This window comes from Myotis lucifugus, unplaced genomic scaffold, assembly GCF_000147115.1.
Source record: "Myotis lucifugus unplaced genomic scaffold, Myoluc2.0 scaffold_22, whole genome shotgun sequence".
Lineage (NCBI taxonomy): Eukaryota > Metazoa > Chordata > Mammalia > Chiroptera > Vespertilionidae > Myotis > Myotis lucifugus.
Genome location: NW_005871070.1, coordinates 8,526,712 through 8,539,253, shown reverse-complemented (window position 1 = coordinate 8,539,253; position 12,542 = coordinate 8,526,712).

Here is a 12,542-nt window from a genome sequence, read left to right as displayed (position 1 = left end):
AGGACATATTTGCCAATGTTATCACTGATAAGGGTTTAATCTCCAAAATTTACAGAGAACTCACACAATTTAACAAAAGGAAGATAAACAATCTAATCAACAAATGGGCAAAGGACCTAAATAGACACTTTTCAAAAGAGGACATAAAGAAGGCCAAGAGACAGATGAAAACATGCTCAAAGTCACTAATCATCTAAGAGATGCAAATCAAAACAACAATGAGGTACCATCTCACACCTGTCAGAATGGCTATCATCAACAAATCAACAGAAGACAAGTGCTGGAGAGGATGTGGAGAAAAAGGAACCCTCTTGCATTGCTGGTGGGAATGCAGACTGGTGCAGCCACTGTGGAAAACAGTATGGAGTTTCCTCAAAAAACTAAAAATGGAACTCCCATTTGACCCAGTAATCCCACTTCTAGGAATATATCCCAAGAAACCAGAAACACCAATCAGAAAGTATATATGCACCCCTATGTTCATAGCAGCACAATTTACAATAGCTAAGATTTGGAAACAGCCTAAGTGCCCATCAGCAGATGAGTGGATTAGAAAACTGTGGTACATCTACACAATGGAATACTATGCTGCAGTGAAAAAGAAGAAACTCTTACCATTTGCAACAGCATGGATGGAACTGGAAAGCATCATGCTATGTGAAATAAGCCAATTGGAGAAACATAAATATCACATGATCTCACTCATTTGTGGAATATAATGAATAACATAAACAGAGCCAGAGAAAATATATATATTCTATAATATAATAGAAGTAATCCTATTATTTGCAGATTTTTAATATTTCCTACAATTTTTGTGATATCAAACTATGTTAGTACAGTTTTGGTAATATTATTATACATAAAATCCTTTTTTTCTTGAATGTAAAAAAAAAAAAAAAAGAGGCATACCAAAAATTTTTTTTAATCATTTAATGAAACATTATCTCCCTTTATGAATGATTTTGCTCCTTGATTTCAATTAAATTCACTAAAACATGTGCCTGAAGCATAAAGGCACTTATAACAAATATTTCCTAAAGTGAGCTGAGAAGTAGTGTTACATAATTCTCTTTGATGGGTGGTAAAGGAATATGGAGTCCACCTTTAAAAAAAAATCCTAGACTTTTGCCATTAACATTAATACAGTGCTTATATACTTCTCATTCTGTTTTACTTTTCATGAACTGTGCTGTATTGTGACATGTAAAAACCAATGTTAAAAAGCTAAATTATATGCCTACATTTATATAAATTATATAATTGTTCATATGGTGGATTATTACAGAATATTACCAATTCATTAGTAACAATAAACTTTTTTCCAAAGTTATATAAAAGACACATGGAATTACTTTATTTTTAGTTTTTTCCCCCACAGTATAAGTCACTTTTCTCTGCCTACGATGTCACTATCTCTCCAGCAGGTTAATCCCAGGAAGTTTAGCAACTGCAATTACTGCATTTAAATATTCCACATGTCTGTCAAGGCTTAAAAGAATTCTGTGGTGTCAGTTTAAATATAAATATATATAATTCTAGTTAATCATCACTTAAGGCAGTTTTGAAAACCACATTACTCACTGCTGCAAATTTCAATGTTATATTGTGTATGTTGTGTAGTTTGCTCTATTGCAAGGCTCTCTATTGATTTATTGGTTAAGAAAATGTCCATACTGATTCTGCCAGCCATAAGTGTTCCTTTTATACAGAAAATACATAGTTTCTCACTGAGGTAAACTTGTCAAGATCATTTCATTTAATCGTTGGAGAGAAAAGAACACCAGAAAAAATCACTTGGTGCTTTACATAGAGCTCAGAGTGAGGTTGGAAATCTCATATAAATACAGTATTTCAAGAAAATCCCAGCAAAACATATTACCAGCTTGGATTTGTTTCCTCTGCTTCTAAAGGAAACCTTTATATTTACCAGTGACCATACTAACGGTCAATAGCTTTCATTCTCCTTTTGCCTTTTAATGTAAGTGCAGATTTGGCGCATTTTGTAATTTCATCTTATAAACAGCTTCAATAACCCTGCAATGAAAATCAGGCATTTTGATGGTATAGTAACTACAGCTACATAATTTTACACCAGGATGGGTCATAGGGTTGCTATATTTACCTTTAAGTTAGATTTGGTCATGTGTCCATATTTATTTATCCTACTTGAATAGCCCTTACAGTGAAGATAAAAGTGTAATTATTTTTACAACAATGAAAGATTCAGGGTGCCAGAACCTCATATCCAGCAACCATAACTAGCACCAGTGAATAGCACTTCAAGGCTTTTAATCTCCATGACAACCTACCTTGCGTTCTTCAATAAAATACCACTTTGCATGCATACAAACATATTCTTTATGCACACAGTCTACTTGTTAATAAATATCATCTGCACTGAGCACACAAAAAAACCTTGCTTTTAAATAACTCTGAGTTCTCTCTATAAAAGTAATTAATTGAACTGAGAAAGAACTTAATTTATATCTTTACATCTATAGCACACCTACACAATAAGCCACCAAAAGACTTTCTGAAATAGATGTTGAAACTGATACCTTCTTCAATATGAAATGCTGTGGAGGCACTACCCCCCAAACTCTCTTGGGTGTTGTATCAATAATACTTTCTTGTGGTGAGTAGATAATTTCACTTTAGGCCTCCTTGTTGCTGATGTTCTACCGTAGGGAAAAGTACGCCACTACAGGCTAAGGATTTTCTATTTATTCTCTCAATTGTTAAAGAAAGTTCTCTAATTTTTAGGGTAAGATTGACTCATCTGTTGATTGTTCTGGTTCTTGACATCTTTGTTCTTGACAGCTTTTGTTCATTTTGCTTCTTATTAGTTTTTACAGTCAGAATAGATCAGAAAGAATTGGCAGAGAAACCCTGAAACTTTCAAGGGGTGTTTCGTCCTGCCCATTTTAATAAAAGATGCTGGGTAGAAGATAAAAGTAGTTAATTAAGATTTGAAAGTGTTTGTTGATTTGGTTTTCCATATCTCATTTTTTGAGAGGAGCAGAACTGGTTTATTGCATAGAACCTTACTTTCTTTTTAAATTGTCAGTCTAAGATGGCTTCTGTATAGATCAGAAGGAGAGGTCTTAGAAATCAGAGAACCTGAGACAATGTGCAGGCCATTGGAAGCTTTGACCAAGATAGATCGCACTTTATTTTTTAGGTGATCCTTTGCTTTATTATGAAAAAGATGTATCCTCTCATGTCTCTAGTTCCTTTTTAAAATGGTGTCTTTACTCTCTTGCCTACTTCGCAGACTGAGATCATGTTAATTACTGTATGCATTACATAAAAGTCTTAGTAGATTTGGAAAAAACATTTTGAATATAATAACCTCTATCTAAAGAAAAAAAACAAAACAAAACAAAAACAAAAAACACGATATTGTAGTCTCATGTATCTTAAACTAAAATAATGTAGAAGCAGAGTGTTTGCCTTTCCCTGCACAGGACGGCATGTCTATTTTGCTGTCTTCTCTACCACATCAGCAGTATTTTCAGGATCCTGAGGTTCACTCTATTCATTTTGTCCAACAGCCAGTACAGAATCAGAAAAGAAATTTGTAGACGCTCTGACAAACATTTTATTAAAATAAATCAATTCATTGGTTTTATTTTCTTTATGATTTTTTATTTTTCATTTGCATTTGACATGCAGTATTGTATTAATTTCAGGTATACAACATAGTGATTACATTTACGTTACTTCCAAAGTGATCACCCCAATATGTCTACTCCCCATCTGACATCATATTTAGTTATCACAATATTACTGACTATCTTCCCTGTGTTATACATTGTTTTCTTTGAATTTTACAAAACAACCAATTTCAGTAACTTGTTTTATTGTACAATATGACTGGGTGTTTTTCCTGAATTGACCAGTTATTTTGGCATATAAGAATACTTTCAAATGTAGTAATTATTACAGGCAATGTCAGACAACCTGGTTTTTTTTCAGGTTCTGAGAGTTTAGGCAACAAAATAGGTATACTTTGGTATAAAATATGAATCTAGTGTTTGGGGGTTTGGTATTTGGTTTAGGTGACAGTCCTCCTACTGGTCTGTGACCTCCTTAAGGGCCAGCACTTTATATCTCTCTAATATTTTCTGATTTCCAAAACAGTGGCCATCACATAAAAAATACCAATGTTTGTTTGATACAACCAAGTTAAATTCCAAGTAAAATCACTTTCAAGCACAACATTCTAACCATTAGGTTCTAGCACATTTCTTGCTTGGTATTGCGTTAGAAGTCTTTTGTGTTTAGAAGATTTAAAATTGGCCCACTTAAGCAATTTTTAAATGCTTTGATTAGTGCATTGAAACTAAACATATCAACATTTCTATTTTTGTGTCTTTAAATATTGCTATGAATAGTAATAATGCATCCTCAACAGCAATCTTTTCCCTGATATTATCATGGTGAGATAAGCAATATAGTAAGACCCAATAACTCTGATTGAGAAGAAAATAGCATTTCTTCCACTATTTTGAAGTGAATATAATTCTTATAAAAATATACACACCAAAATAAGTTTTTTTAAATATCTTTATTGATTTCAAAGAGGAAGGGAGAGAGAGAGAGGGAGGGAGGGAGGGAGGGAGAGAGAGAGAGAGAGAGAGAGAGAGGGAGGGAGAGAGAGAGAGAGAGAGAGAAACATCAATGATGAGAATCATCCATGGCTGCCTCCTGCATGTCCCCTGCTGGGTATGGAGCCTACAACTGGGGCATGTGCCCTGACCAGGAATTGAACCATGACCTCCTGGTTATAGGTCAACACTCAACCACTAAGCCAGACAGGCCTGGCCAAAATAAGTTTTTTGGGCACAAAAGTCTAAAGTAAACCATGAAGATACCATGTAATTTTTCTTCTGCCTTTAGGAAAAATAAAACCAAATCCCAAAATATCAGCATTCTATTATCTGAAAAGTCACCAAAGAACGAGACTTTAAGTGATTAATTTTGTTACACATTCTAGTGAGTCACAACACTTATCTATTTATATAAAAACCCTGGGTGTAACATCAAGACTGAGGCTCGACTAACCAGAAGGAAGTCAGTTCTGCAGGGGTTGTCTTGGAAATGGCTGCACCCTCCCTGAGCTGTTTCCGGTAAGGGCGAGGTTTGAGGCAGGAACCAGCCCTCTGAGCATGGAGGCATATCTTTATAAAATTTTAATACATTATATTAGAGGTCATGGTAGTACTGTTTTACCCACAGCATCTACAGGAATGGCTACAAATATACTTCTCGGTGGAAGCACCTTTCATTCCCAATATAAATTACTGATTCCATTAAATCAGTGGTTCTCAACCTTCTGGCCCTTTAAATACAGTTCCTCATGTTGTGGCCCAACCATAAGATTATTTTCATTGTTACTTCATAACTGTAATGTTGTTACTGTTATGAATCATAATGTAAATATCTGATATGCAGGATGGTGTTAGGCGACCCCTGTGAAAGGGTCGTTCGACCGCCAAAGGGGTCGCGACCCACAGGTTGAGAACCACTGCACTAAATGAAACTTCAATTTCTAGACTTGATATAAACAGTGAAGTTGCTAAAACTACTAAAAAGGCCCAACTTCTCATTATTGATGAATGCACCATGGCATCCAGTCATGCTATCAACGCCATAGACAGATTACTATGAGAAATTTGAATGTTGTATTTGGTGGGAAAGTTCTCCTTCTTGGAGGGGATTTTCAACAATGCCTCAGTATTGTACCACATGCTATGCGATTGGCCATAGTACAAACGAGTTTAAAGTACTGCAATGTTTGTGGATGTTTCAGAAAGTTGTCTCTTACAACAAATATGAGATCAGAGGATTCTGCTTATAGTGAATGGTTAGTAAAACTTGGAGATAGCAAACTTGATAGCAGTTTTCATTTAGGAATGGATATTATTGAAATCCCCTGTGAAATGATTTGTAATGGATCTATTATTGAAGCTACCTTTGGAAATACTATATCTATAGATATTATTAAAAATATATCTAAACATGCAATTCTTTGTCCAAAAAATGAGCACGTTCAAAAAGTAAATGAAGACATTTTGGATATACTTGATGGAGATTTTCACACATATTTGAGTGATGATTCCATTGATTCCACAGATGATGCTGAAAAGGAAAATTTTCCCATCAAATTTCTTAATAGTATTACTCCTTTGGGAATGCTGTGTCATAAATTAAAATTGAAAGTGGGTGCAATCATCATGCTATTGAGAAATCTTAATAGTGAATGGGGTCTTTGTAATGGTACTAGATTTATTATCAAAAGATTACGACCTAACATTATCGAAGCTGAAGTATAAACAGGATCTGCAAAGGGAGAGGTTGTTCTGATTCCAAGAATTTATTTTTCCCCATCTGACACTGGCCTCCCATTTAAATTGATTCAATGACAGTTTCCCATGATGCCAGCATTTGTGATGACTATTAATACATCACAAGGACAAACTCTAGACTGAGTAGGCATATACCTACCTGAACCCATTTTTGCACATGGTCAGTTATATGTTGCTTTCTCTCGAGTTCAAAGAGCATGTGATGTTCAAGTTAAAGTTCTAAATACTTCAGCACAAGGGAAATTAGTCAAGCACTCTGAAAGTGTTTTCACTCTTAATGTGGTGTACAGGGAGATATTAGAATAAGTTTAATCACTTTACCAGTCATTGTTTGCATCACTGTTGTTTTTATATCATGTTTTTGTTGTTTTTATATCATGTTTTTGTTGTTTTCATATCATGTTTTTGTTGTTTTTATATCATGCCTCTGTTGTTGTTATATCCTTTTGTTACTGTTTATTTATTAATAAATTTATATATTATGTTCATATATATTTTACTAATTTCCTTTCATCTCTCTCACTTCTATTATAGAGAAAGGGCAAATAGCAATATTAAAATATTTCCTCCAATTAATTCCCTTTTAATGTGCACGAATTTCATGCACCAGGCTACTAGTCTATATATATATACTAGTAAAAGGCTAATATGCAAAGTGTCCCCTCGGGAGTTCGACTGGGAGACCAGGAGTTTGATCACTCACATAGTGACTATGACGTGCGCTGACGACCAGGGGGTGGTGCAGAACATGGCAGGCGACCTGCGGCGACGAGGCATTGAGGGAGTGAGGGAAGGAGGAGGCAGGGAGGCGGGGAGGTGGGGAACCTGATCGGCCCTGATCGCTGGCCCTAGGGACCCTAACCGTGTATGAATTTCGTGCACCAGGCATCTAATATAATATAACCCAGATCACAAATACAGCTAAAACATAAACTCACCTTTTCTTGTTTAACCTCAATAAAGCTAGTAACATTTGTTATGTAAAGAATAAAATAATTCTTAGGCCATTTGTTTATGGTGAGCCAAAGAATTAAGAGCTGCAGTTGCTATTCCCACATCAGAATTTGCTACCCAAACAGCCAGTAGTTTAATGTTTACATTTCCAGGGAGCCATTGACTAGGGTCACTTGTGGTTGGGATTTACCGAAATGAGTGATGTAAAATACTGCCCTACCTCAACAGTTGTATTTCTGTGGACTTCCTAATTGTTTATAGAGTCAACTGACTACTCTTTTAGCTTATATAGAGATACTGACTTGCCTATGGTGTACTGGTAAGCAGATTCTAAAACTAAAGCCCTGGTTTGTAAAGCTGCCAATTTTCATGGAGTAAATGCTACCGCTATGACTGATTTCAAGCTACCAACATGAGATTACTGAATGGGAAATTGGGAAGAGATGCACATAATCTGCTCCCCTAAGCTAATAACAGCCAGTTCTAGCACACCACAACTGGTGCTGATTCTGTTTTAGGGATTGTTTTTTCTGGTTATAAAAGTAATTGGCATGCAAATTGGAAATGAGTAATAATAAGAAGTGGAGAAAATAGACTAGAATTCTAAAAGCCAGAGATAATCATTTTAATACAGTATATGGCACTAGTGCCTAACACAAGTAACTTTTATAGGGAAATCTAGAATATCTGGATTTATTTCAGTATACTTTTCTGGAAACCATAGATACTTCAGTTTGTGTTCAAACTGGAATCACACCTAATGCGAATATCAGAAAAAGAAGGATTTGGAGCTCTAAAGGAAAATAAAGAAGTTGACCAAGTAGATGATTTAGCAATGAATCTTAGATAGCTAAATCAGGAAGAAAATAACTCAGAAATTAAAACTGTATTCCTACATCTGTTAGCTCAAGGGAATTGAGGATGAAGGAGGAGCTGAAGCCATGTGTTTGGCAAGATATCATTAAAGCAAACATCATAATTGTCCAGTTCCATGAATTATCACAAAATAAACATATTCATATAAACAGTACAAGAAATAAGAATATTATTTTAAAGGTTCCCTTATGCCCTCATCCAGCCCCTACTCCCACACTTCTCCCCAAAGAGAGTCACCATGCTAACAATAAACACCATAGATTAGTCTTGCCTTTTTAAAAAATATAATTTATTGATTTTTTACAGAGAGGAAGGAAGAGGGACAGAGAGCTAGAAACATCGATCAGTGCCCGCAACCAACTTGACCGGAATTGAACCTGGGACCCTTGAGTCTGCAGGCTGATGCTCTATCCACTAAGCCAAACCAGTTAGGGCAGTCTTGCCTTATTTAACTTTACATCAATAAACCATTTTTCAATATGTATGTTTTTGTATGACTGGCTTTTCACTCAATATTTTCACTCATATGGGTGCACATAGCAGTAATTTTAATTTTCATTGTTATATAGTATTCCATTGAACACTATTTCTATCACTATTTTTATCCAATATACATTTTATGCTTATTGTTTGCACAGTATATATTTTTCCATCCTATCCTTGTAATTCTGTCTTTTTTACTTCAAAAAATGTATCTCAGGTGTGCACTCCCTCCTGGGAGCACACCCCTGCCTTTCTCTTTTCCCTTCTTTCCCCCAACTCCCCCTCCCCTCCCTGCAGGAAAAAAAAAGTGTATCTCATGTAGACAGCCTGTAATTGGGTCTTGCTTATTTTATTTAACCAGTCTGACAACCTCTGCTTTTTAATTGGAGTTTAGCTCAATACTAATATTTAATGGTAGACCTAAATACAACCATATGTAATGTAATTTATTCATTGCTTGGATTTAGACCTACCATTTTGTTATTTGTTTTCCAGCTGCAACTCTTTATTTCTAATGACTGATCTAGGGATATGCATCTTTAACTTATCACATTCTAGTTAGAATCATTATTGCACTATTTAAGGTAAAATGTGAGAATCTTACAACAGTATAGTTCCATTTACCTGGCATCCTTCACGCTATTAGTGCTATAAAAGGCACCAATACAGAAAGCAATATTATAATTTTTGCTTTTAATAAAGTCCTTATAAATAAAGAAAATACTTTTTATATTTACTCAAATATTATTTTTTAAAATATTTTTTATTGATTTTAGAGAGAGAAAAGGGAGAAGGAGAGAGAGATAGAAACATCAATGATGAGAGAATCATCAATTGGCTACCTCCTGCATACCCTCGACTGGGAATAAAACCCGCAACCCGGCATATGCCCTGACGGAATTGAACCATGACCTCCTGGTTCATGGATTGATGCTCAAGCACTGAGCCACACCAGCCAGGCAATATTTATTATTTTTAATGCTCTTCATCTGTTCCTGTATATACAAATTACAATTGTCATTTCCTTCAACAAAAGAACTTCCTTTGGCATTTCTTATAGTAGCAAGTTCTCTCAGTTTTTGTTTATTTTAAAGTTTATTTTACCTTCATTTGTGATAGAATTTCTTTAGACTTAGAATTCTTGGTTGAGTTTTGTTTTTTGTGTGTGTTTTTTCCTTTCAGTGCCTTTAAGATATTGTTCCAGCCTGGCCGGCATAGCTCAGTGGTTGGGCAGCAACTACCTATGAACTAGGAGGTAACGGTTCTGTTCTGGTCAGGGCACATGCCTGGGTTGCAGGCTCAATCCCATTGTGTGGCATGTAGGAGGCAGCCAATGGATGATTCTCTCTCATCATTGATGTTTCTATCTCTCTCTTCCTCTCCCTTCCTTTTTGAAATCAATAAAAATACATTTTTAACAGGTATTGTTCCATTGTCAAGTGACTTCAATTGTTACAGATCAGAGATAATGGAATAAGAATGCTTATTATTGCCCGGCTGGCATGGCTTAGTGGTTGAGCATCGACCTATGAACCAGGAGGTCACAGTTCCTTTCCTGGTCTGGTTGCAGACTCAATCCCCAGTGTGGTGTGTGCAGGAGGCGGCCAATCAATGATGCTCTCTCATCATTGATGTTTCTCTCTCTCCCTCTCCCTTCCTCTTTGTTATCAATAAAAATATATATTTTTAAAAAAGAATGCTTATTATTGTTTCCCTCTATGTAATGTATTATTTTTCTCTGGCTACTTTCAAGATTTTATCTTTATCTTTTGAATTTTTATCAGTTTGACTATGATGTACCTTACTGTGTTTTTTTTGTTGTTATAAAATTTGTTATTAATCTGCAAGTTTATGTTTTTCTAAAGTTTGTACATTGTAATCATTCTCTCTTCAAAGTGCTTTGTTTGGTTATGCCCCATTGACTGTCTTCACCTCTGGAACTTCAATTACACGTATATTAGACCTCTTGTCTCTGATACACTATTCTCTTTCCTTCAATCTTTTTTTTCCTGCCCTCCAAATTAATCATTTCTATTGCTCTATCCTCAAGTTTACCCGACCAAAAAACTGACCCAAAAAATGATCTTATGAACTATACTTGGTATACAAGTATCTGAATTTTATTCTGTGGATTGTGGGAAGTGTTTACAGGATTTTAAGCAGGAGTAATGATCAGACATGAGTTTTTGAACTAACACTCTGGCTGCAGAGTGGATAACTGATTTATACCAGAAGTTGTCAAACTTTGTTTATGAAGGATGAGCATGTAAATCCTTTTAGCTTTGTAGGCCTTGCAGTCTCTGTCACAGCTACTCAATCACAGACAGCAGGTGAATAAATAGGCATGGCTGTGTTCCAATAAAATTTTATTCTCATTAAAATAGGCAATAGGCTGGATTTGCCCCATGATCTAAACAGTCTGCCAACCTCTAGATTAGATTATGTGTCCCCAAGCAACAAGATCAGTTAGGAAGCAATTGCAAAGTCCAAGGGCGTGATCATGAGAACCTGAATTGGAGCAGTGGACATGAAATCACAGAGAAGACAGTTCCAGAAAAATTAAAGAAACAGGAGTAGCAGGACTTAGTGACCGACTGGATCTTGTGGCTGAAAGGGAAGAAGTTTGAGAGGACTCCAAAGTTTATAGTTTAAGGGACTGGGGAGATCATATTGCCACCAATAACAATGGGAAAAAATAGAGTTTTTAGGAGGTCCATGATGCAAAGATTTAACCAGGTAATGAATTATAGTTTCTTTCAAGTGTTGCAATACATTAAGTATTTTTAATCACAGAGTATGTAACAAACATTTTTAACAGAAAATTGTATTTTTCCACTTAATCTAGAATATGTTTGTTTTAGGAAATTAAACCTGTTGTGGCAGAATGCACGGGAAAATGATCCTCCAGCACTCTGAGGGAGGAAAGTTTAACCTTTATCTTGCAGATCTGCTAGTCCAGGGGAATTCTGGATCCAAAGCCTGAACTGACCTCGTGGGGAGGCTCTGACCTATATATCTCCTCCTGTGTGTGACGGGCCCCTGAGGGACCCCGCAGCTCCGCCCAAGTCAGTGTTGGTGGGGCCTGATCTGCTAGTCCAGGGGAAGCTCCGCCCAAGTCAGCTGTGACCTCGTGGGGAGGCTCTGACCTCTCCGCCCAAGTCAGCTGTGGCTGGGCCCTGGGTTAGGCTCTGCAGCTCCGCCCAAGTCAGCTGTGGTGGGGCCTTGGGGGCAAGCTCTGCAGCTCCGCCCAAGTCAGCTGTGGCAGGGCCCTGGGTTAGGCTCTGCAGCTCTGCCCAAGTCAGCTGTGGCTGGGCCCTGGGTTAGGCTCTGCAGCTCTGCCCAGGTCAGTCAGAGTGGGGAAGTAAGACTACAGTTTTAACCAGATACTGAACTAGGTCGCAAGCCCCTCCAAGTCCCTTTTCATTCCCCTGGACTAGCCGATCTGCGAAATAAAGGTTAAACTTTCCTCCCTCAGAGTGCTGGCTGATCGTTCTCCTGTGCATTCTGCCACAACAGTTCACATAAACTGTAAATGAACTAACTCACCAGGTCTGTATTAAGTTCTCAGTCTAGCTTTCCTTGTAGAGTGTTTGAAATAAAGAATACTTCTAGCAGTTTCAAATCTGCCGAACACAGTGTAAAAACAATCTTTCCCACACCTTGGAGGCCCTGTTAAAACAAAATACTGAGTTTATGGGTCATAAATCTCACCCAATATGGTAATTTCTAAGTTCCCAACTAACACACTTGATCTCTAACACTTTAGTATAAATGAGTATCAGAATGTGCGAGAGGGGAGTATGTACAATGTAAAAGCACGGAGGAGGAAACTTGGAAAGAAATAAGACCCTGGGA